This window comes from Coptis chinensis, chromosome 4 (genome assembly GCF_015680905.1).
Source record: "Coptis chinensis isolate HL-2020 chromosome 4, ASM1568090v1, whole genome shotgun sequence".
NCBI lineage: Eukaryota > Viridiplantae > Streptophyta > Magnoliopsida > Ranunculales > Ranunculaceae > Coptis > Coptis chinensis.
The window spans coordinates 85,590,451-85,613,506 of record NC_141459.1 but is presented as its reverse complement, the minus strand read 5'-3'; the positions used below and the strand labels follow the sequence as shown (position 1 = coordinate 85,613,506).

Sequence of the window (23,056 nt, the reverse complement as noted above, 5' to 3'; positions counted from 1 at the left end):
TTTGGTATGCGGAGAGACACCTGACCTCATTCTTACTATAAAAATAGTAATCCTTCAATCAAAATGTAGCTCTTGCTACTGCCATAGGAGTGAAAATTACTCCCAAATGGTGTTGTTTTGTCCCCCCCCCCCCCCCTGGTGTTTTAGTGATAAAACACAAGTTCTTATCGAGTTATATAGACTCAAGTTAGAAGAATTTATTAGTTCATTAATTTTCTATGAATTATGATAATGAGCTTACGTGTCTATAGGAGTTGACTTTGGTTATAATTCTTTGGGAACGCGTGACTATAAGGAAGAGTGTGAAGGTAGGAACTTACACAACCAGTTTATAGCCTACTTATTTCATGCATGTTGTATTTATTATTTGAATGGTTAAATGTTAGTTGATCGTTTGGTGTGCTGTGAGCCACCAACGTGTCTAGAAAATGTGCGGACTTACTAGGACTCACAACATATAAGTTTTTTGTGTGGAAATAATGTTTTTGGTGAACAGTGTATTTTTTTTTTCCTGACAAGTTTCTATACGTTTCTTTTTGTTCTTTTTAGCGAGATATGAGGAGCCGGTGAATATGCTGAGGCTTTATTTGGGTTTAGCTACATTATCATTGATCATCTTTTTTATAGGCTTTCAACATTTACCGGTGATTGTAGAGCTTACTGAGGTATTATTGGCTTTCTAAGATACACTTTGTACAAATATCTCGATCAGTTAAAATATGATAGGCCTTATCTATTAGTTTTTTGTTTCGTACATTGAGCATTCATAGAAGAGTACTTGTAAGTTGTCACCAAGCTCGTGGTTAAGGCCCATTTAGGTTTCAGTTGTTCGCAAAGCTGATTTATTCGTAACTTGTTAAAGAGCTCTCCCATATAGAAACTCTTGCCTTGGAAGTAAATCAGTTCTAAAAAAAGCTTTGTCATTCCTTTTATTAATACTTATTTTTCTTCTTCATGTGTTTAGCCTAACTTGGTTTCTAATTCTTATACATCACTCTTCCAATGTTTAGGTAATGAAGGCAAAATATTGGGGAGAAGTGTTCTGAAGCATTCATTACCTAAAATCCATTGAGAACAGTCTGTCACTATTTTGGTAGTTGCAGAAGTATGTAGGACCTGGTCATAGTTAATTATTGATGAGGTTTTTACAATGTTGATTGGGCAGAAATTTCCAGCAACATTCTTGAAATATCTATCATCAATTGGTGAGTAGGTAAAAACTCTCTTGACTTTAGTTCTTCTTTGTGTCATTGTAAACTCAATATATACTTGGTTCTTTTTACTCTTTTACTCTTTTGCTTAGTTTCAATCAAATCAGTTAGGATATTTGAACTTCCCAATTAGAGAATTTCTGACATGTTCCTTTATGACATTGAGTTGAAGTGAATCAGGAATCTTTATATGAGATAAGGGTTGTGGTGGTTTGTGAGTACTTGGATATGCTTGATTGACGTGTAGGTAGAAATAGAGGATAATTGTGTGGATTGTGTGGTGCTGATTTTTGGTTTTTGAAGGAAGTAATATGCATACTTAGTGAACGGCATGTCAAAGAAGTAAAAACGAATGGCCCACAGTGGCTAGAAATATATATGGCCTGCAGTGGCTGAAAATAAAGCCTGCAGTGACATGTCAGAGCCTAGAATTGGCTTAGGGCAGCCTGCAGCAACCCAACAGATGGCCTATAGCAACCTAGGACTTGAAATTGTATGAAGTATGAAGCTTGGGTATTTTGTACCATTCTAGAATTATTGTTTGGAACCATAGGAACTTTAATAGCTAGTTTCTTAGTTAGTAATCAATGCACAAGTTTATTAGCGGGATATTACTTGGATTTGGATATGAGTAAGTCCTCGAGATACGTATCAATGTCCTCGAGATATGAGTTGGATTTGGAGGAGTTACATTTTTCCTACCTATTCTTTTTGTTTGGTATGGTAATCACTGTCGTTATTTTATTTTCTTATTATAGTCTTGGAGTTTGTATTCTTTTAAATGCATGTTGTTTCCACCAAGTAATAGTCATGAAATGTGACGATGAAACAAGAGATCCTGGGACTTGGAACTAAATATCAATCTAGAGGATCTTTACCTTTTTTTTTTTAGCCTTCCCTTCCCTATTGAGTTGGTTTGTTCTAGGAATAATCCGACTTCCTTTGCGTGACGCATCTCTATGTTGTTGATGGGACCATAGTTTGACCACATAAAAATATTTCACATGCATTGCTTACGTGCATTTTGCTTTAATCTTCTTTTAATTTGGATAAGTATACTAATGTCTCTTTTCTTTTCCAATTTGTTGTTTGTACCAGATTGGCTGATTGGTTGGCAGTATATTGATAAGGAAAACTTGGGTGGATGTTTGAATCGGCAGATTATTGGAATTTGACCAAAATCTTATTTTTTGAAGAACTAATCTTATTTAGTTAATGGCTTTGAAGATTATGTATTTCAGTATATTGGTAGAGACTAATTGTACGGATGCGCAGAAAATGTTTTTGGATGATCTTAATTAATGAAATATATTTTGCTATAATTTATTGTGAATGAATACATCTGATTGGGGTTTTTAGTTTAATCATAAATTGTATTGGGCAGGTTTATATAAATTGAAATGATTCAAAATAATCCTATTTGCAACGCCAAGCTCGTTGTAAAAGAATTACAATTACCAACACATTTAGTGCGGCTAAAACCACCAGCAGTGGGGTAGCTAAAAACACACTTTTGGCAACGCCCTTGGTGCAGCTAATTGTTTAAACCTTTTGCGACAAAGACGTTGCAGCTAATGTTTTGCTTCCTTTGTGACGCCAGAGGGTGCAACTAAAAGTAACATTTTTGCAACGCTAGCAGATGCAGCTAAAAAGAACCTTTTGCAACGCCAATCGCTGCAAATAGTTTAAATATTTTAAATTTTATTTTAGTTTGGGAAAATACTTTAGCAACGCTAATAAAGTAATAGCAACGGCACAAGGCGTTGCAATAACCTTCAAGCTTTTGCGACGCCAATTGTTGCGTCTCAATTTAGTTTTTGTGACCCAATTTTTTGCAGCGCCTTTGCGACGCCCACATTAGCGTTGCCACTGATCATTGGCAGCGCTTTTTCGTACCTATAGCGAGGGACACCAGTTGGCGTTGCAATTGAGCCTTTCTGTTGTAGTACTGACAACAGAGGGGCCCTTTTGCAACGCACCCTTTTGCCACGCCAAAAAATTGTTGCTAAAACACATCTATTGCAACGCCATCTAGCGTTGCTACATGTTTCTCGTTCCATGATAGCCCACTTTACTTGTATTCACATATTGCGATGCCTAGACCGCAACAACTGCTTGTTTTTATGATATTTTAGAAACAATAATAAATATTTTTTGAGGGATTTTAACATTTGCAACGCAGATGGTGCTGCTATTGTACGTGGAATTATTTGCAACGCAGTATTCATCGCAATAAGTTTTTATCGATTTAATATTTAATTTTCTCAATATTTGGTATACATTTGTTGCGGTGAGATTGGCGCCACGATTGGGCTTTTTCACAGCCTAAATTTTTTTGAGATTCTTTTTTTTTTTTTTTGCTCCAACAAAATAACAAAATAGAAATGATATATTTAGCAAAATAAAAAATAAAAAAAAAAAAAAAAAAAAAACCTAAAAACACTTCTTCTCTCCAACAGCTCCCTCCCCCCCTTACTTTCTTCAATATAAAAATTGTTATAGCTAGGTAGCTTCAATCTCCCACCCTCGAATTAAGGTTAGTCTTCTTCCACCGAAAAAGATAATTTAGATAAGCTTTTCGGATTTCTCACGATCTCTTTTTTCCTCATATTGCATATTAAAGTTCCAAGCTTTCAATTCGGTTTTAGGTTGCGAATTGGGGTTTTGATTGTAAGGTAATCGCCCACCACCAGAATAGTGTCGATTTTGAGTTTGGGTTTGTTGAAATTTTTTTTTTTTTTTTTGATAAAAAATTATGTGCTTTATTGTAGTGAATGGTTTCTCTCGTGTTTGAATCATATAATCAATGACATGTATCATGTTGAAAGTCAAATCATCCTGATTTCTCTCTTTTTGCAGTCTGTTGTCAATCTTGTACAATTATTCCAGTAAATGAAGCACTTAGATGTCAACTTTGTCAAAGTTCACATCCTAAAGGATTACCGAAGGTCTGTCTAGAGCTTGATCATCTATTGGAGAAAAGATTCCCCAAAGAATATGCATTGCGAAGAGAGGTTGTTTAGCTTCAACCTATTCATGGACAACAGGGTAATCCATCAGCTGGTGTGTATCAACTATATTATATCTCCTTCCAAGTGATACATATTTCATGTTTCGTATAACATATATGTGTTGTGCACATGTCTTTATCGTCTAGCACAACTTGTTCCTATATTTACTAAGACAAAGTTATGTTATAAGGCGCCGGACTTGATGGATAGATAAAAGTGTCCCCAATCATCGCCTCCTCTTACTTGGAGTTACTTGTCTTGGTTAGGCGACTGTGGTTTAAATGTCCATCTTGGAATTGGTTGTGATTATTGTGGGGTAATGTCTTTCTCGTAATTTCTTGTTATTTGAAAGATATTATATTTTTTTGGCATGCTGAACCAATTAGAGTAAATTCCTAGTGTTCTTATTTGTACTAAGTCATTTCAGAAAGAGAGTCACATACTTTCAGATAATTGTCAACATGCAAGTATTGTATGATGATATTTGGATTAGAGGCTGAAATACCTAATCTGACGGTGGGGCATCTATTTTTTTCATATTGGAAAGTCAGTTCAGATAGATTAGTGCATACAAAAATTTTGAATTTTGGCTGCCTTATTTCCATGTTTGAAACATATTGGCCATACTGATTTATGGTAACATCTTCAATAGGATGATATCCATTAGTTTCCTAGTGATACCTTTTTCCTTCAGTTGTTCTCTTACCTCTTGATTGCTCCCTTCATATGTTTCCTATAGTTGGTGAGAGATATAAATGCAATGACTGTGAGGAAGCAATTAGTTTTGATTTGTGTGGAGAGTGTTATAATACTTCCTCCAAGCTTCCAGCCGATTTAATCGGCAAAGATACACCAAAGCATAAGTTTGAGCTTGTTAACTCCGACTTGATAATATAATATAATGAGGAGGTTGGTATCCGAACACTTTGAAGACAGGTTATGCTCCCGTTCTCTCGATGACGCTTGAAGATTTCAAGATGGTCATCCTTCTCATGCACCCTCGATGATACTCCGTGAGAATCAAGAAGGAGATTCTCATTCCACCGCACAAAGTTGTAAGTTCAATCAATACTTTATATTTCATTATGAATTATTAGAGAATTTGAACTTCGATTATTAAGGGATTCAATCTATCCGGTATCTTGATAGAGAAATGAAAAAATTAAGGAGGCAAAAGTTTAGTTGTCATATTACGATCGACCGCCCGATTGGACTATAGTGGTGGTGTATTCCCTTTGTCACACGCGGGTGACCCGGTTCGATCTCGTGGCAATGCCATTTTGATAAAACATAAAATGATATAGTTTTCCTACGAAATGAACGATGAAACTCTAAACGTAAGTAAAACTAAACACTAATGATATGATGCCTAATTTATCAAAGATTTCTACTCTCAATCCTATGAGATATAATGGAGTAGAGTGATTCGTTCCACTCCTAGTCCTTCCGCATGCTGTGTTATCACGTGTAATTACTCTACTTAAGGTCTAATGAGAGATTTACGAAAAGGCAACTAGACTACGATGCAACTACCCACAAGATGCAACTAGTCGGTTATCAAAATAACTAAGGGAACGCTACGTTGATTCAATGATAAGGAGTTAGAGGGGGATTGATTCCACCTTAACTCGACTTAATCCTATTAACGACGAATCATCGTAATCCGAATTGAATCGCCCGCGAACAATTTGGTTCTTCCTAATCCCTAATTACACATGGCATTCCTACCAATTCATAACTAGCATGTGAACGATTAAACCCATTCTCATGGTGAACTAATCGTTTCTAGAGTGGAAAGGAAATTACGACGATTCTACGATATAGTCGAATCAAGCTTTCATCAAGGCTTCTCAACCCCTCTAATGGAGGTTTAGCCGAGAATCATTACGCTAATCATTTCGATTAAAGTTAAACTAAACATGATATAAAGAATTAAAATTTACTAATCTAAATTAAACAATAATTAAAATCTAATTAATAACTAAGAATTGAATAACAAGTAGTAAATGAATCAGATCTAACACAAATGTAAATGACAAGAATCGAAATTTAACAACTAGCTATTTTATTAATCAAACTAATTAAGAGTAATGATTCTAATAGTTTAATCTAAAACAAGAATTGGATTTGAAATAAAACTTAATTAAAATAATTAAATCTAGATCTAGAAGCTATTCTAATGGCTACTTTCTATTCTAAGCTCCTTTATTTTCTAACCTAAAAATCTTTATTCTCTACTAAAAAATCTACCATTAACAAAGAGCTAAGCTTTTGTTTTTATACTTTCAGATCCAAAAATCGTGCATGGGCTTGGAGCCATGTTTTGGGCCAGAGAATCAGGCCCAAAACCCAATTCTTTCAGTCCAAAAAGGCCTCTTCAGCTGCAATTGGCTTCAACAGACTTTTCGTCCACTTCTGCTCCTCTGATTGGATCACGGTTTAGACCATTGGAAATCTCTTTCCGAGCCGGTCGTTTTGACATAAGGTAGGCCCTATTCCGAGGTCTGAGTCCAAAGATACGGCCTTCCGAAAGTTCTCACGACTTTGTGTCGCCGTTTACGCCCAGCGTCGACTTTTCAAATTTTGACCGGGCTTTAGAAAGGCTTTGTCTTCTTGAATCTTGGCCTTTAATCACGGAACTCCTTAGTAACCGACCTTTGCTCCTTTATCTCGCTAAAGTGGCACATTTCTCACATAATGGACTTTGAAGCCCGAATGCATAAAAACACGTGAATCGGTGTTAACTCTTAATTATTACTCACATAATTGGTCTAAAAGTATGTCATTCTGGGGTTAAAACTACAATTTTTGGCTCTTATCAAACCACCCCAAACAAAGCATTTTGCTTGTCTTCAAGCAAAGATGAGAAATTAGAATAAGTGACCAAAAATGGAGTTCTAACTACTCGCTTTCACGATTTGAGTCGCGATTGCATTGACCATATCGCAACAAGGCCTTAAAACCACTAGGAATTCCCTAGTGGACGAAGTTATAGCCTCGTGTGAGTTTTCCAATGAAGGTACTCACAAACTTCATCTATACTACAATGACTAAGAAATAAAACTATTGTTTCCTTATTCATGCTCCAAATTATCTATACCTCTCATTAGCAATGTATATAGAGTAATCAAGTCGAAACCTAAGCTAATATATGCATAATAATCAATCATCTACAATAAACATATATACAATGAGTAATACTATGAAATGCAATAGCGAGTCCATTTAAAAACTTCGGAATAGCGTCCTTAAATAGGTTCTCACAATAATAGTCAAGATACAACACTCGATTTTTCCACTCAAGTTTTGCTACTCTAGTACCTTGAGCACAAGCACACTTTACCTTACAATCTCAATGACAACAAGGAAGTTCGAGTCGATCAAACACATCCGCCACTTTACTATCACACTAACCTATTCCTAATTAAGCTAGAGGTCTTTTATTAGGTGTTGCTTTGGGGGATTAGATGATGGTTTAAGAATGAAGGAAATGGATATTCAAAAGGACAAGTCCGAGATAATATAGTCTTCATATTATGTAACTTAGAAAAACCTTGTTATTTTCTTTTGCTTCTATACTTTGTTTCCATCCTTAGCCATATTTTTTTTTTTTTTTCTTTATTTTGGCTTTTGACCCCCTTTTATTCTTTTTTTTTTTTTTTTGGAGTTTTATTTTATTTCTATTTTTATTTTTCTTTTCTTTGGATGGAAACTTCTTTTCTTTATTTTTACAAGCAATTAACTAACTTTTGTTTACACAGTGTTTTCTTCTTCTTCTTTTCTTCCTCATTCTATTCTCGGACTTATCTTAATTGGGTAGGTTGAATATTATTATTATTTTTTTTATTTTGTAACAGGGGTAAAGGATTTGTGGTTTATGAAAAGGCTAAAGAAAGGCTCGAGGGGGGCTTACTTAGCGGAAAATAATTCATAGGTTTGAATTTCTAGCTATATCGATCCAAAAGAGGGCCTAAATTCTCGCTTAGGATATGGTTTAGTGATCAAACAAGTGGATGTGTGATATCTCTATCCGGATTTTACTTCTCCCTTGTGTCATTTCTCAAATGTTTCGGCTCATATAAGGCTTTAGGCTATATTCTCACAGGGATTTATAGAATAAGTACTCTAGCCTAGATTTCAGAAACTTCTTCACTAACAATCATCGATACCCATGTAATATATTTATAAATAGATGCAAAGATTATTACCTACATATTAACCTATGTTTCTAAAAATTATTCTGATGCAAAAGCTACATGAGATTTCTAGATTGTTAAGAGCATAGAGAAGGAAAACAATACCACTATTCCTAAGTGTATAGCATGAACTTATTTATTTATATTTTTGAATTTTTAAAATTTTAACTAGAAAACAAATGCATATTAACTCTATCTATATCCTATCAGATGCCTTAATTACACGCGTGTTTCTATGCCCCCAAACAAGAAGCATCGTTGTCCTCAAATCATTTAAATAAAGAGGGTAGGAAAAATACCATTGAAACGCGTGAAATTCAGGGATATCTGCAAAACAAAGTTAGAACGCGCACTAATATAGGAAATAAAACTGACGCAAAACTCTATACGAGTTCTACCCATTATGGGGTTAACAAGAATGAAATTGTTTGGGACATAAGCAGACACTAACTAGAATGAAAACTTACCTTATCTCCGGCATTACTCATCATCTTACTCATCCTCTTCTTCCATAAAGAAGTGAGGTTCCTTTGCCTCCTGCCATGCCATGATAATTTGTCAGGCTTCCCGCCATTTATCATCTATTATTGCTAACCTATTAAGAGCCACTTGGTCTGATGGGGTGTAGGGTGCAACCTGATGAGGTTGTATCCTCCACCCTTGCCAAGTCATTACACGGAAGGATCGAATAATACTATTGGTGGGTCATACACTTAATCGACCGTAATCCATTAAGTGAAACATGTACAAAAATAGAAAGAAACATAGCATAATACGGGAAACTAGAACGGGCATAAGAAGGAACTTATGCCTCATGCTATGGGATCGAGCTAAACTAGACATCAAGGTTCGGGGAAGGTCATGACACATACGTCCCGTGGCTAAAGCAAGGAAAACGCTGCAAGTGGCATCATTCACAGAAGAAAAACGTCATTCCCCTAAAATGTTTAGCATGATCCAAAACATAACAGTTCCTTTGTTCATGGACAGGTTACCAAAAGCGACGTTATAGTCCCCTTGGTCCTCGATACGGAAAATGCCTGCGCCGTACGACTCATGCAAGAACTCGTAAGTGTAGACATACATATTATCTACCCAATAGCACCATGGGTCTTGTATTTCAGCGGGCATAGCAAGTCCAAGAACAAATGCTAGCAAGAACACGGTAATTTCCATTAGTTCATTATCAATGTTGATGGAGAACACTTGTTCTCCATCCGGTCTTTCAAAGAAAAAATGCAGTTATCGTAAAAATAAGATGCTAGTGTTGGATAATAAAGTGCATCGTCTTACCATAAGCGGCTCCCACCAACGTATGTGATCGCCTCACGAAACCAAGCACCATAAGTAGTGCTTTGGAACAAATCTTCGAAAGACTGTTCGGTATCAATGTTGGAGATGTCATCTCAAACTTATGCTCTGGAATAGCTGCGAATGATCCGGATACTTCTCGCAGAAAACTAGAAATTTTTCTGTCCACGGAAGTCGGCGAAGTCGCCTCTCAATAGTCGAAATTTCGGTGTTTGGCGGGTCGCGCTTCCAGCGTTTTGAGAATAGTCGGAATTTCCAGTGTTTTTTCCAATTCAGCGCTCGCTTGAAAAAAATTCAGAAAAAAATTCAGAAAAATAAAATATCGCGCCTCCTCTCAGAGCTGAAATCTTCGGAGTTCTTGAAACTTCGAAAATGAGTGAAACGTGGGAATCGTGGGAGGGAGTGAAAGGTGAGTGATGGAGTTTAGGTGTAGTGTGAGTTGTGAGTGTAGAATGTATGAAGTTTATATAGGTTTTAAGTTGCTAAAACGGATCGGGAAGTTGCCAAAACTAATTACGGCAGTTTCCGGAAATCCTAAAATTTCCAAACCCGAAAACGGAAACAACTCATTATCTTGATTCTAATTCAAACCTAGTATCTTTTAGGTTGAATTTATGATAGAATCTACCTATTTAATCTAGATTTCATCCTACCTTTATACTTATTCCTGGATATGCCTAATCGGCCATATTTTCACCTTGACTCCGCAATAAATTCTAACACGAGGGTTATATAAAAATCATGCTGGAATAGATAAAACCACCCCCAAACAATTTGGGAAGGTGGGATCAATATGAGACAACCACGCATAATAAAAATAACCGCATTATATTAAAATTTTCATTCGGAGTACATTTCACTACAAAATTCAAATTACGGAAATAAAACTTACATTAAAATAAATAACAATAATGAAACTACAAATAAACATAAAAACATCAAACGATGCTATCCCTAACTACTCCGGTACTGGTAGCGGAGGGCACATGGTCCGGAGACTGCTCCTGGGCTCCTGATGGGCCAAAGACATTCATTAGATCGCCCTTTTACGACGGCGCCGTGCCTCGATGGTGTGTCCTCGGAAGGAGAGTCCCCGTGAAGGTGGGAATCGTGTAAGCATCTCTTCTCGAATCGGCGGCGAGCTTCTAGCTCGCCCTCATCTGTTCCCACCTCTCATCCTCTCTCGGTATGCGGATCTCGGTTATGATGCATCGTTACCTCGTCGAGTCCGGAGGTCTTCGCAGATGGTGTTGAGCGAACGCGATGCCACGATGAATCACAGCCATGTGTTCTCAAGCGTCGACCAACACCTCTCCAAGGCATCCGTGATCAAAACAAGTCAAATCCTCTTCATCCTCCGAGGGCATTCTGATTTCCCCGCCTCCTCGGCATTCGATCTCCACCATCCTCTTCTTCTTCTTCTCTATCCTCGGCCCACCTCCAAACTCGTTGGACACACTCCTTATAGATCACGAGGTTACGGTGTAGGGTGATGTAAGTCCTATCGGTCGCCTGAGCTACTCTTAACTTCAACATGATCTTGGTTATCAACACGGGGAGAGGGTAAATGACTTCCCTACTCCCCTAATCATGCTAAGTAAAACTCCAAGATGCGTAACTCACTCATACTTCTGCTCCGGAGTATCCATAAGATGTGGAGGCAGTTTCGGGCCGATGTCGCCGACCTTCTCCTTCCCGGGATCGTTCCACCAATCCATCGAGCTGCGGCCACCGGTTTGGTCCTAAGGGAAGCTCGACGAACACAATGTGACCTCGCATTGTAGTTCCCTTCAAGAATCGCTTGTCTCGTTCATTAATGGCTCTACCCCATTATGTTGGGACTCCTGCAACATGACATCTAAATGGATTCTAGGCGGGATGCCTAGAATCTCGATAACAACCCGATCGTCACTTCCTTCCTCCTCTTACGCCACCACAACAAAAAATCCTCGTCCCTTCCAACTCCCTCAGATTGTAGAACCGTCCGGACTAAGTCCTCGTGGTAATAGGCTTCGGTCGAAAATTACCACAAGCTATTCCATCTCGACCGATCATTTCATCACCGTAAAACGGCGCGAAGTGGTCGCCTGTAAAAGCTTGCTCCGGCAAAATTCGGCGTTGTTGAGCCATTGGTGTTTGGAATGTAGTGGGGGTTTAAATGGGATGTGGTGGTGGGTTGTTAATCGACCAACCGAAGCAAAACAGTGGTGGTGGTGGAGTGGTGGTCGCGGCAGCAACAAAATTTGGAATTTCCGGTGGTTTTGCTTATTTAATTTGGTGGAGGTGGTGGTAGGCGTTCTTGGGTCGATTTGGGTTGGGTATTGATTGTGGGCGTGGGTTAATTTAGGTTTTCTTTTATTTTTATTTTTTTTTAGGTTTTGTTTTAAGCTTTGGGCGTTAATGGCGGATTGTGGAAGATGATCGCGACTGTTGGTGAAGGTAAGGGCGCGGGTGCGCTGTCGGTGGGCGCAGGTTGGGCCCAAGCCCAAATCGAAATTTGTGAATTTTTCGGTTTTTTCGCGAAACTTCAAATCAAAATTGCCGCTTCGTTACCGGTCCGATTTTTGCGAATGAGATATGGAAATGATCAGGAGTGAATTTCCAATCCAATGATCCATAAAACACTCTATTCCGACCATGGATGACATATAAGATAGTGTAAAACGCCTCGAAGTGCGTGCATGATGTACGTTATGCGAACAATTGGACTCTAAAAGCATGGATTATGTCAACCTCGAATCGTAATACAATTAAATGGCCTAAGCAACTATAATGGGACATAAACATTCTAGGACGGAAACACGAACACCCCACCCCTAAACAAATTTTTTACAACGGAGCTTAGAAAATTTGTTTTTAGCAGTGGGTCTTTTAAAGTCAGATTCCCGAGACTTCCTATATTACTATGTTTATTCTTTAATATATATATATATATATATTTATTTTTAATTTTAAAAAGAAAATAATAAACAAGAAGGACATAATTCACCCCATAGAGAAACATGACTCAAAAATCCGAAAAAACATGCAAGAGTGGAAAACGTGAATTATGTTTAAACGCGTGGACTTAGGATCCGGTACTTTACAGCCACACACTCACCAGGGAGGGCCCGGTTACCTTAATGGTGCACTCACTAATATATGGAAATGAAAGGAAATGCACCAAACACAAAAGTTGAGTCGTTTATAGTCAAATACTCGAGACTTATCTAAACATATGTATGAACATGCAGTTTATCATATATCAACAACCGAAATAGTTGTGGATCATTCCATAAATAAATATCACAGAAAACATATCCAAACACAATCAAGCACCAAGATTTCCTATGACGCAACCTAGTAAAATGAAAGCGAAGTCGGATAACCCTATTACTTAACCTAGCATGCACCTTTTTTTTCATTTTTGAATGAGAGGGTGTCCTAGTGAATAAGTGTGGAAGAGTGAATGGTTGTGGAGAATATGGTGGATATGGGTAAGTTGTAGAAGGAAAGCATGGAAAAAATGAGGATGTGGGTTTAGCACAAAACTCATTCATAGTGTAGGTAGGAACTGTCTCAAGTCTGAAAATGAAGGTGTCACACGCTTTTGTCTTCTGAAGTATTTGTTTACTAGGTGAATTTAAAAAATTATGAAGCACGAAAAAAAAACAACAAGATCGAGTGCAAACTCGAGATTCCTTTGAAAGGGTGGAAGGAGGGAGATGAGGTGGATGTTGTGGAAAAGTAGTTCTTGATAGGGTGAATTATCACCGCTCTAAGAAACTCATCGAATTGCTCATCTAGATTGGTCATATCCTCGTTACTATGATAGTCCTCTACATCTTTGAGAAAGTCATATATCTCATCCTCATCCGTAATATGTGTATCGACTAGTGTAGGGATGGAAATGTTGGAGTCTGAACTTCCAAAGGAAAGAAATTTGGGCATATGATTATCCGGAAATGTGTTGTTGAAATAATCTCGAGCAAAGCTCTCGATCATGCTAACCTCTCCATCCATAGACGAATCGGGTAACTGTGTTCTTTGTTTGTTACTTCAACAAAGAAGATGGCCAAAAGACATGGACATTGAACCATCGCGGCAATTAATGAGCGCATTGGCAGGTTGCCGGAAAGGACTCCCTAAGATGATCGGGACCAGTCGTTAACGACTTCGTGGTCGAGGATGACAAAATCAGCCCGGATAGTAAAAATCCTGAATTTTTACTAGAACATTTTCAACGACACCCTTAGGATACTTAATAGACCGATCGGCCTAATTGCAACGCGTCATTTTAGTGGGTTGCATCTCGCCTAGACCTATTTGTCTATACAAATAAAACGAGTAAATTAACGCTAGCCCCAAGTCTAATAACGCGGTCGTCAGATAAGAATCTCCTAAGGTGCATTGTGCATGGGGCGACCGGGGTCCTTATGCGTAACAATTCCATTATGTTCAGATAAAGTTGAGAATTGTTATGTTAAAAATAGCGCTTTTGGGTATATTGGTCTTACGCCTAGTAGTACACAATTCCTTAAGAAACTTAGCATGGTGTGGTAGCTTTTTATAGCTTCGAGGAAGGGAAGGTTTATAGTTAGATTCTTGAAAACATCCCTAATCTCCTCATAATTTGTATCCCTAGTTAACACGGCTAATTTTTTGTGGAAACGGCGGTTTCGCTTTATATTTAGCAATGGTATCACCGGATGTTTAATCATGGCTTTCTGTTTCTTAGGTTGTGTTGTGGCGGGTACCTCTACGATGGTAGGCTCTTCTTGGTTTCTATTTCGGTATCTAGTAAAATAGCGGTGTAGGGAGATCGGGTAGGGTAACTATAGGCATAGTTACTTTGTTATCAACCACTCTGCGGAACGCGAGAGTGGTGATGGCCTTTAGCTTCACCTACATTTTCATATTCATTACTAGTATTATCGGTTACCTCAAAGGCTGTATTTGTTGTTTTAGTATTAGGTATTGGCGTGACTGGAAACACACCTTTGGGTTGGGCTTTATCTTGAGCCAACTGTATTAGCATTATAATTATTATAACTACCTTGACTTTGTGCTTGACCTTGTCGAGGTTGCATCTTTGGTTGTTATAATTATTGAAATTCCCCGACCACGCCCTTGTCGTAGTGGGGCTTGGTTAAAGCGCGTCGCGTACCTAACATATTGATTATTGACTACCCTTGAGGTGTGGCGTGTTGGTTATTTCTCCAACCGAAGTTGGGATTTTGTCTCTAACATATTGATTATTGTACCCTTAGGTTCACTTATTAATAGAACAAGCCTTTTGTTCATAGGCTATTAATAGAACAAGCCCTGATAGTCTATAGATGCTTCGAGATGCTCAGGGCTCCAATAGAAACTACATGGATTTGAATTTACATTCATGACGGGGATAGGCTTTTGTTGAGCGAAAATGGCCTCTACCTTTTTAGTGAGTGATTCGATTAGAGTTTTAAGCTCGGGATCGTGTTTAATTTCAAACATACCGCGGCCTTAATCGTATTAGAAGAACTAGCGGAGTGGTGGATATCATCACTACCCCCGGTTGTTATTTAAACTTAGTTTGATCCTCTAAAATTTATAAGCCTCCGAGGCTCCTTTGCTTAAGAAACTACCCCATTCATTATGTCTAGGACTTCTTTATGGTGGTGTAGAAGTCCTTTGAAAAAGGCACGAACTAACGTGTCTTTTGCTAAGTTATGATGTGGACACTCTATAAGGAGATCGGTGAAACGATTCCAAGCCTCAAAAATGATTCATGAGGATTTTGTCGAAAGAAATGAATCTTGGAAAGCATCTCGTCCGTCTTTAGGGGTGGGTAAAATGTTCCATAAATAGGTGAACAAGTTTAGCCCATGAGTCCACGTAATTAGGCGTTTGGGCGCTTAACCAAGACGCCTTTATCGGCTAAGGTGAAAGGGAATACCACGAGTTTAATTTGTTTCGCACCAACCGTAGGATGGTGGAATGTTGTTAAGACTTGTTCAATCCTACGATGTGCGATAAGGTTTTTCATGGTCTAATCCATGAAAAAGCGGGTAACAAATTAAAATATTTGGGGATTCGAAATCCCCACCGATCTGCTAGAAACGATGCAAGATTTGGGGCTATCGCCAAGGCTTTGTAGAAGTCGAGAGAGGAGTCTCTTCTTCGTCGGGCATTGGTCGTGATGTGTGTGAAATAGTAGCTAGAGGTGTAGTGGGTGGTATACTAGATAGACTTGTTTGTTGACGTTGTTGTGTAATTACGTTCTGTGTTTTTGTTCGGCCAGACCTTAATCTCATACAAGGCTAAAACCAAACTTAGCTAAACACATCAAAACTCCAAACAATTCTGATATACTAGTATAAAACTCTAACAGAAGATGCGAGGTGTGGAAGAAAGGAATACCTAATTGCGTCCTTGCTTCGCTTATGAATAGCGTCTTGTTTACGCGTGTTCAGTGTATATAACAGGTTAGAACACTGAAAAATTTGAAAAATCAAAGTTCAAGTCAAAATTGTAGAATTCCGGAAAAATTAACAAAGGGCGCGGGTGCGCTCGCATAGGGCGCGGTCGCGCTCCGGGTAATTTTCAAATTACAGTGTTTTTAGGCGGTCGCTCCACATGGGGCGGTCGCTCTAACGCTCAGCGGCTATAGGCTTGCGTGCTTCATCCGAGCGCTGGCCCAATCAATGTATTTCTCGCTGAAATTTTTCAACGATGAAATGGAAAGCCACAATATGAATCAAACACGGGTGGGTGGGTGAAATGGGACTTTTAAGAAAAGTACTTACACTACGAAAACAATGCGAAAGTGCAACTAAGACGGCAGCGGCGCCATTTGATAAAACATAAAATGATATAGTTTTCCTACGAAATGAACGATGAAACTCTAAACGTAAGTAAAACTAAACGCTAATGATATGATGCCTAATTTATCAAAGATTTCTACTCTCAATCCTATGAGATATAGTGGAGTAGAGTGATTCGTTCCACTCCTAGTCCTTCCAAGATGTTTGTATTATCACGTGTAATTACTCTACTTAAGGTCTAATGAGAGATTTACTTAAAAGGCAACTAGACTACGATGCAACTACCCACAAGATGCAACTAGTCGGGTTATCAAAATAACTAAAGGGAACGCTTACGTTGATTCGATGATAAGGAGTTAGAGGGGATTGATTCCACCTTAACTCAACTTAATCCTATTAACGACGAATCGTCAGTAATCCGAATTGAAATCGCCTTCGAAACAATTGGTTCTTCCTAATCCCTAATTACACATGGCATTCCTACCAATTCATAACTAGCATGTGAACGATTAAACCCATTCTCATGGTGAACTAATCGCTTTCTAGAGTGGAAAGGAAATTACTTACGGCGATTCTACGATAGTCGAATCAAGCTTTCATCAAGGCTTCTCAACCCCCTCTAATGGAGGTTTAGCCGAGAATCATTACGCAATCATTTTCGATTAAAGTTAAACTAAACATGATATAAAGAATTGAAATTTACTAATCTAAATTAAACAATAATTAAAATCTAATTAATAACTAAGAATTGAATAACAAGTAGTAAATAAATCAGATCTAACACAAATGTAAATGACAAGAATCGAAATTTAACAACTAGCTATTTTATTAATCAAACTAATTAAGAGTAATGATTCTAATAGTTTAATCTAAAACAAGAATTGGATTTGAAATTAAACTTAATTAAAACAATTAAATCTAGATCTAGAAGCTATTCTAATGGCTACTTTCTATTCTAAGCTCCTTTATTTTCTAACCTAAAAATCTACTATTCTCTACTAAAAAATCTACCATTAACAAAGATCTAAGCTTTTGTTTTTATACTTTTAGATCCAAAAATCGTGCATGGGCTTGGAGCCATGTTTTGGGCCAGAGAATCAGGCCCAAAACCCAATTCTTTCAGTCCAAAAAGGCCTCTTCAGCTGCAGTTGGCTTCAACAGACTTTTCGTCCACTTCTGCTCCTCTGATTGGATCACGGCTTAGACCATTGGAAATCTCTTTCCGAGCCGGTCGTTTTGACATAAGGTAGGCCCTATTCCGAGGTCTGAGTCCAAAGATATGGCCTTTGGAAGTTCTCACGACTTTGTGTCTTTGTTTTACGCCCAGCGTCGACTTTTTCAGCTTTTGGACCGGGCTTTAGAAAGGCTTTATCTTCTTGAATCTTGGCCTTTAATCACGAAACTCCTTAGTAACCGACCTTTGCTCCTTTATCTCGCTAAAGTGGCACATTTCACATAATAATGGACTTTGAAGCCCGAAATGCATAAAAACACGTGATCAGTGTTAACTCTTAATTATTACTCACATAATTGATCTAAAAGTATGTCTGTTACAGGGTTAAAACTACAGTTTTGGGCTCTTATCAGGCATCTATTTTTTTCATATTGGAAAGTCAGTTCAGATAGATTAGTGCATACAAAAATTTTGAATTTTGGCTGCTTTATTTCCATGTTTGAAACATATTGGCCATACTGATTTATGGTAACATCTTCAATAGGATGATATCCATTAGTTTCCTAGTGATACCTTTTTCCTTCAGTCGTTCTCTTACCTCTTGATTGCTCCCTTCATATGTTTCCTATAGTTGGTGAGAGATATAAATGCAATGACTGTGAGGAAGCAATTAGTTTTGATTTGTGTGGAGAGTGTTATAATACTTCCTCCAAGCTTCCAGGCCGATTTAATCAGCAGCATACCCCAAAGCATAAGTTTGAGCTTGTTAACTCCGACTTGATACGTAATATAATGAGGAGGTTGGTATCTGAACACTTTGAAGACAGTTATATGCTCCCCGTTCTCTCGATGACGCTTGTAAGATTTCAAGATGGTCATCCTTCTCATGCACCCTCTGATGATACTCCAGAGAATCAAGAAGGAGATTCTCATTCCATCGCACAAAGTTGTAAGTTCAATCTGAATACTTTATATTTCATTATGAATTATTAGAGAATTTGAACTTCTGATTATTAAGGGATTCAATCTATTTGGTATACTGATAGAGAAATGAAAAATTAAGGAGGCAAAAGTTTAGTTGTCATATTACGATCAGACCGCCAGTGGGACTAGACCTAAATGGCTGCATTTCGAGTATGTTAGTGAGTACTTTTTTCTCACTTTTTATAACCTCGGTGTGTTTATACACTACCAAAAAATGACTTTACTCGACAGACTCGCTTTTTATAACCTCAGTGTGTTTATACACTACCAAAAAATGACTTTACCCAACAGACTCGAGAAAGATTACCCGACAGTTTCAGTCTGTAGGACGGTCCTGCAAATGATATCCATCGGGTATTATTTTTCCATCCGTTTAGTTAGTTCTTTCAGCACTTCATGTGTTTTGGTTATAACCGACGGTTGTGTGAGAGATTTTATCCGTCAAGACCGTCAGTTACTTTGATAGTTTTTAACCATCCTTTCTTTCCGACTGTTGATTAAATGTTTGATGTACTTATTAACCGTCCGGTTTGTTCTTGCGAGTTCAGCTGTTGGCATATCTATTCCAATTATCAGGGCGCCAAACCAATTTCAGTTCCCACGTACCTTAAATTTTAGGTAACGACGATGAGCTTCACATTCATTTTTTTATTACAATAAGCTCAAATTCATGAATGGAATGTGCAGACAAAACTTCCTCATGAGACTACTTATTTGGACGTTCCAAATGCCACTGATGGATGGTAATCCTTTTCGTTTTCTCTTTTTATTTGTCTTAAAATTGTCTCTATCCTATATCGTCTTCTCGATTGGTTGTGTTTACTTGACGAGGTGGAGTCAGCATAGATAGGATTTTAATTATGTTAAATCTTGTATAGGAACTTGTTTAGTAGTTTCGAAGTCTATCATAGTGTCTCTTTTGATTCCTTGTGTAGCCAACTAGCATCTCTTTCCTATTTATCCATATCAGTGTTCTAGCCCCCTAGGGGATGGTCGATTTTTTCTTTGTGGAACTTTGACTTGTATCCAGTAGTTTAGTCAGACTATATAAGACAGTAAATTTAAAGAAATTTACGCTACTGGTATTTTACGAGGTTTGATTGATGAACAAATTATGAAGAAAGAATGGATTGATTTTGACCTTTTAGTATCTTTTTGTTTTATTCCAGGAATACTATAAGGGATATGGTGGTTCATGGGGCACCTGCAATTGCTATATCCGCAGCCATTTCCCTGGCTGTGGAAGTGTTTAACATGGAGCCGTTTGTTGGAACATCTGAGAATGCAACTTCTTTTCTTTTCAATAAATTAGACTATCTTGTCTCCAGGTACCTCTTTTTTTCTTAAGATGTCGTTTCATATCCCAACCATTATATGACTTATGAATTATTATTTGCAGCCATCCAACACCAGTAAACCTGCCGATGTCGCAATAAAACTTAAAGATGTCATAACAAAGAGTCTTTGCTTCTTCGGGGATTCTAAATCTGTTTTTCAGGTAGTAGATTTAACTCTAGATTCTAGTCTTAGAATGATTGGAAAACTGTTACACTGATGATAAACAAAAACGCTATATTATCATTCTTAAGGCTTACATAGAATCTGTTGAAACCATGCTTGAGGATGATGTTACTTCAAATAATGCTATTGGTTCATATGGAGCAAGCTTTATTAAGTATACTCTAAAGGATTCTAAGAACATTTCTATTTTAACTCATTGCAACACTGGCAGGTGCTCGGACTTTGCAATATTGTAGACTTTCGCGTTATTCTATCGATCTAGTAAGAGCTTATGTAAAATAGGTTATGATACATTCACCCCAGCATTAATCGTTTTTTAATAGTCTTGCAACAAATTTGGATATGGTAATGCGCCCTTGGAGTTATCCGTGCACTTCATCTTGATAGGGTCTTTGAAAAGGCCTTTTGCACAGAGACACGACCTTTTAACCAGGCAAGTACCCCAACATTACCTTGTATCTTTGTCATTATAGTTTTGGCATTTGAATTTGACCGAAACTAGTCATTTTAAAAAGATGGCATGATACCTAGGGTGTTTATGAAATAGGAGCATTAGACTCTAATCCAATATATCAAACAGCTATCTTGATCATCCTATACTACAAACGTCCAATACTATAGTGATTATGAAAAAGAAATTGAACAGGAGCATTAGAGTCTCTGTTTAAAGGTTGTATTGCCTAGGGTGACATTTTACACAAAGAGAGAAGTGGGATGTATTGGATACTGACTATTAATGAGGCATTCACTCTATCACAATTTTTCAAAGAGTCGTGAATTAGTCTGGTCAATCGTAATGAAATCTGTTAAAAACTTGCGAGTTGAAACGTTAAAGGTGTAATCCCTTGGCTGATTTTTGTTATGTAGAAATCAATGTGCATGGATAAAGTTACAAATTGAGGTTAGTAATGGCATAATCCCCAGAAATTGTCGTCCTAGGGATCAATTTCTCTAAACAATAGGAGATATGCTAGTTGTTGTCATTGATTTCTTAAAACATTGTAAATAATAACTTTATTGTCATATTATGGAATGGTCGTTAACATTAAAAGGCGATTAATTAAGCCCTATTGTAATCCATGGATTAAATAATTGTTGTGTTGGTTTCAAAATTGAAGTACATATTGTGTCTTTAAATCCTAATATGATTCTTCTCATTCTGCAACTTCAGGGGTCTAGGCTCACAACCTTTGAGTTGGTTCATGATAAAATACCTGCTGCTCTTATAGCAGATTCAATAGCAGCTGCATTAATGAAAATTGGACGTGTTAATGCTGTCATTGTCGGAGTTGATCGTGTGGCTGCAAATGGTATACACTTGCACCAGTCCGTTATAAGGTTGGAGATATATTTGGGTTCTTTTAACATAATTTAGCGTGCTTCTTTTCTACAATGCAGGTGACATTGCAAATAAAATTGGGACTTACAGGCTAGCCCTTTGTGCTTTACATCATGGGATTCCATTTTTTGTGGTTGCACCTGTGACTTCTATCTTTCCTTGGGTAAAGAAATTGTTATCGAGGAAAGATCTCCAAAGGAACTCTTGAATTCTCGAGGGGACTTGGTGAGTAAATTGCTACATTTGGGATCTCTGTTTGGAATCCAGCTTTTGATGTTACTCCCGCAAATGTTATAACTACCATTGTAACTGAAAGGGTCTCCCTCTCTCTCTCTCTCTGAGAATGCATTTGCAATTCATAAATCACGTACATATACATGAGGAAAATTTTGTTTGATGACTTCTTTCACCTAATTCATGACCAGGGTGTCATCACAAAGACTGGGAGTGATGCCTTTGACATAAACAATTTTATTCAAAAGGCAAATGGCTGCAAGTGAGAGTGGTTCTCAGCATTGAATGAAGTTCATCGAAGAGATAATAAGGTACATGACCTATAATTCATCATTTGGTTAGGGCACTGCAGGTATATCAGATGGTTAACAACAACAAACATACCCGATAGTCCACAGCAGTGGGCATAGCCATCGGAAAAGTTTACTAATGTTTATTAATGTTTCTAATAAATTTACTTAAGTGATTTTTATTTAGTGTATATTAGGTTTATTAATGTTTCTAATAAATTTACTTAAGTGATTTTTTTTTTTAATTTGTTGTGCCAGATTGGTCGATTGGTCGCCAAAAGTAGTAGAATAAAAAAGAAGTTCCGAGTGGATGCTGCTCAAATTAGCATGCTATAGACATGATTTGTGGAATTTTAGTTTTGAATAATTCGTCTAAATTTAGTTGAACGTTATTAAGATTATGTGAGATGATGTTTTTTCGCAAAAAATAGTTATGTGAATTCTTTAAGTTCTTTTGTATTAAATGATTTAGTAATAAAATTCATTTTGTTATGATTTATGGTGAATTGTTATAGGGTTACTGTGTTCTATAAAAATTGTTTTTGGCAAGATTATGTAAATGGAAATGTACATGTATCTTAATGAATTGCACTATTTGCAATGCTAAATGCGTCCCAAATACGTGTGTTTTTCTGGAGTTTATATCATTTGCAACAATTTTGATGTAGCTAAAAGTTTTGATTCTACAGTAACGTAGACACTTTTTGCCACGCTTGGTGTGTGGCTAAATCTATGGATTTCTTTTGCCACGCCAAATGTTCAGCTAAATATTTAAACTTCCCGCACTGTGTAGCCAAATATTTAAACTTTCCGTAACGGAAATAGTGTAGCAAAATGTTGTCTTTTGCGACGCCTAGTTGTGAAGCTAAAGGTATCAGTTTTGCAACGCCATCCTAGTTGTTACAATCTCTCTTTTGCGACGCCAAGCACTGCAAATAGTTTGAAAAAAATTTGCAATTAATTTAATTTTCATAAATGAAGTAGCAACGGAATTAGTGTA

The 23,056-nt window shown here is 37.4% G+C and overlaps 1 pseudogene; it reads left to right on the top strand.

Moving 5' to 3' along the window:
• The first annotated feature begins 19,759 nt into the window (after positions 1 to 19,759).
• LOC147505296 (methylthioribose-1-phosphate isomerase-like) lies at positions 19,760 to 22,316 on the top strand (annotated as a pseudogene).
• Positions 22,317 to 23,056: the final 740 nt, after the last annotated feature.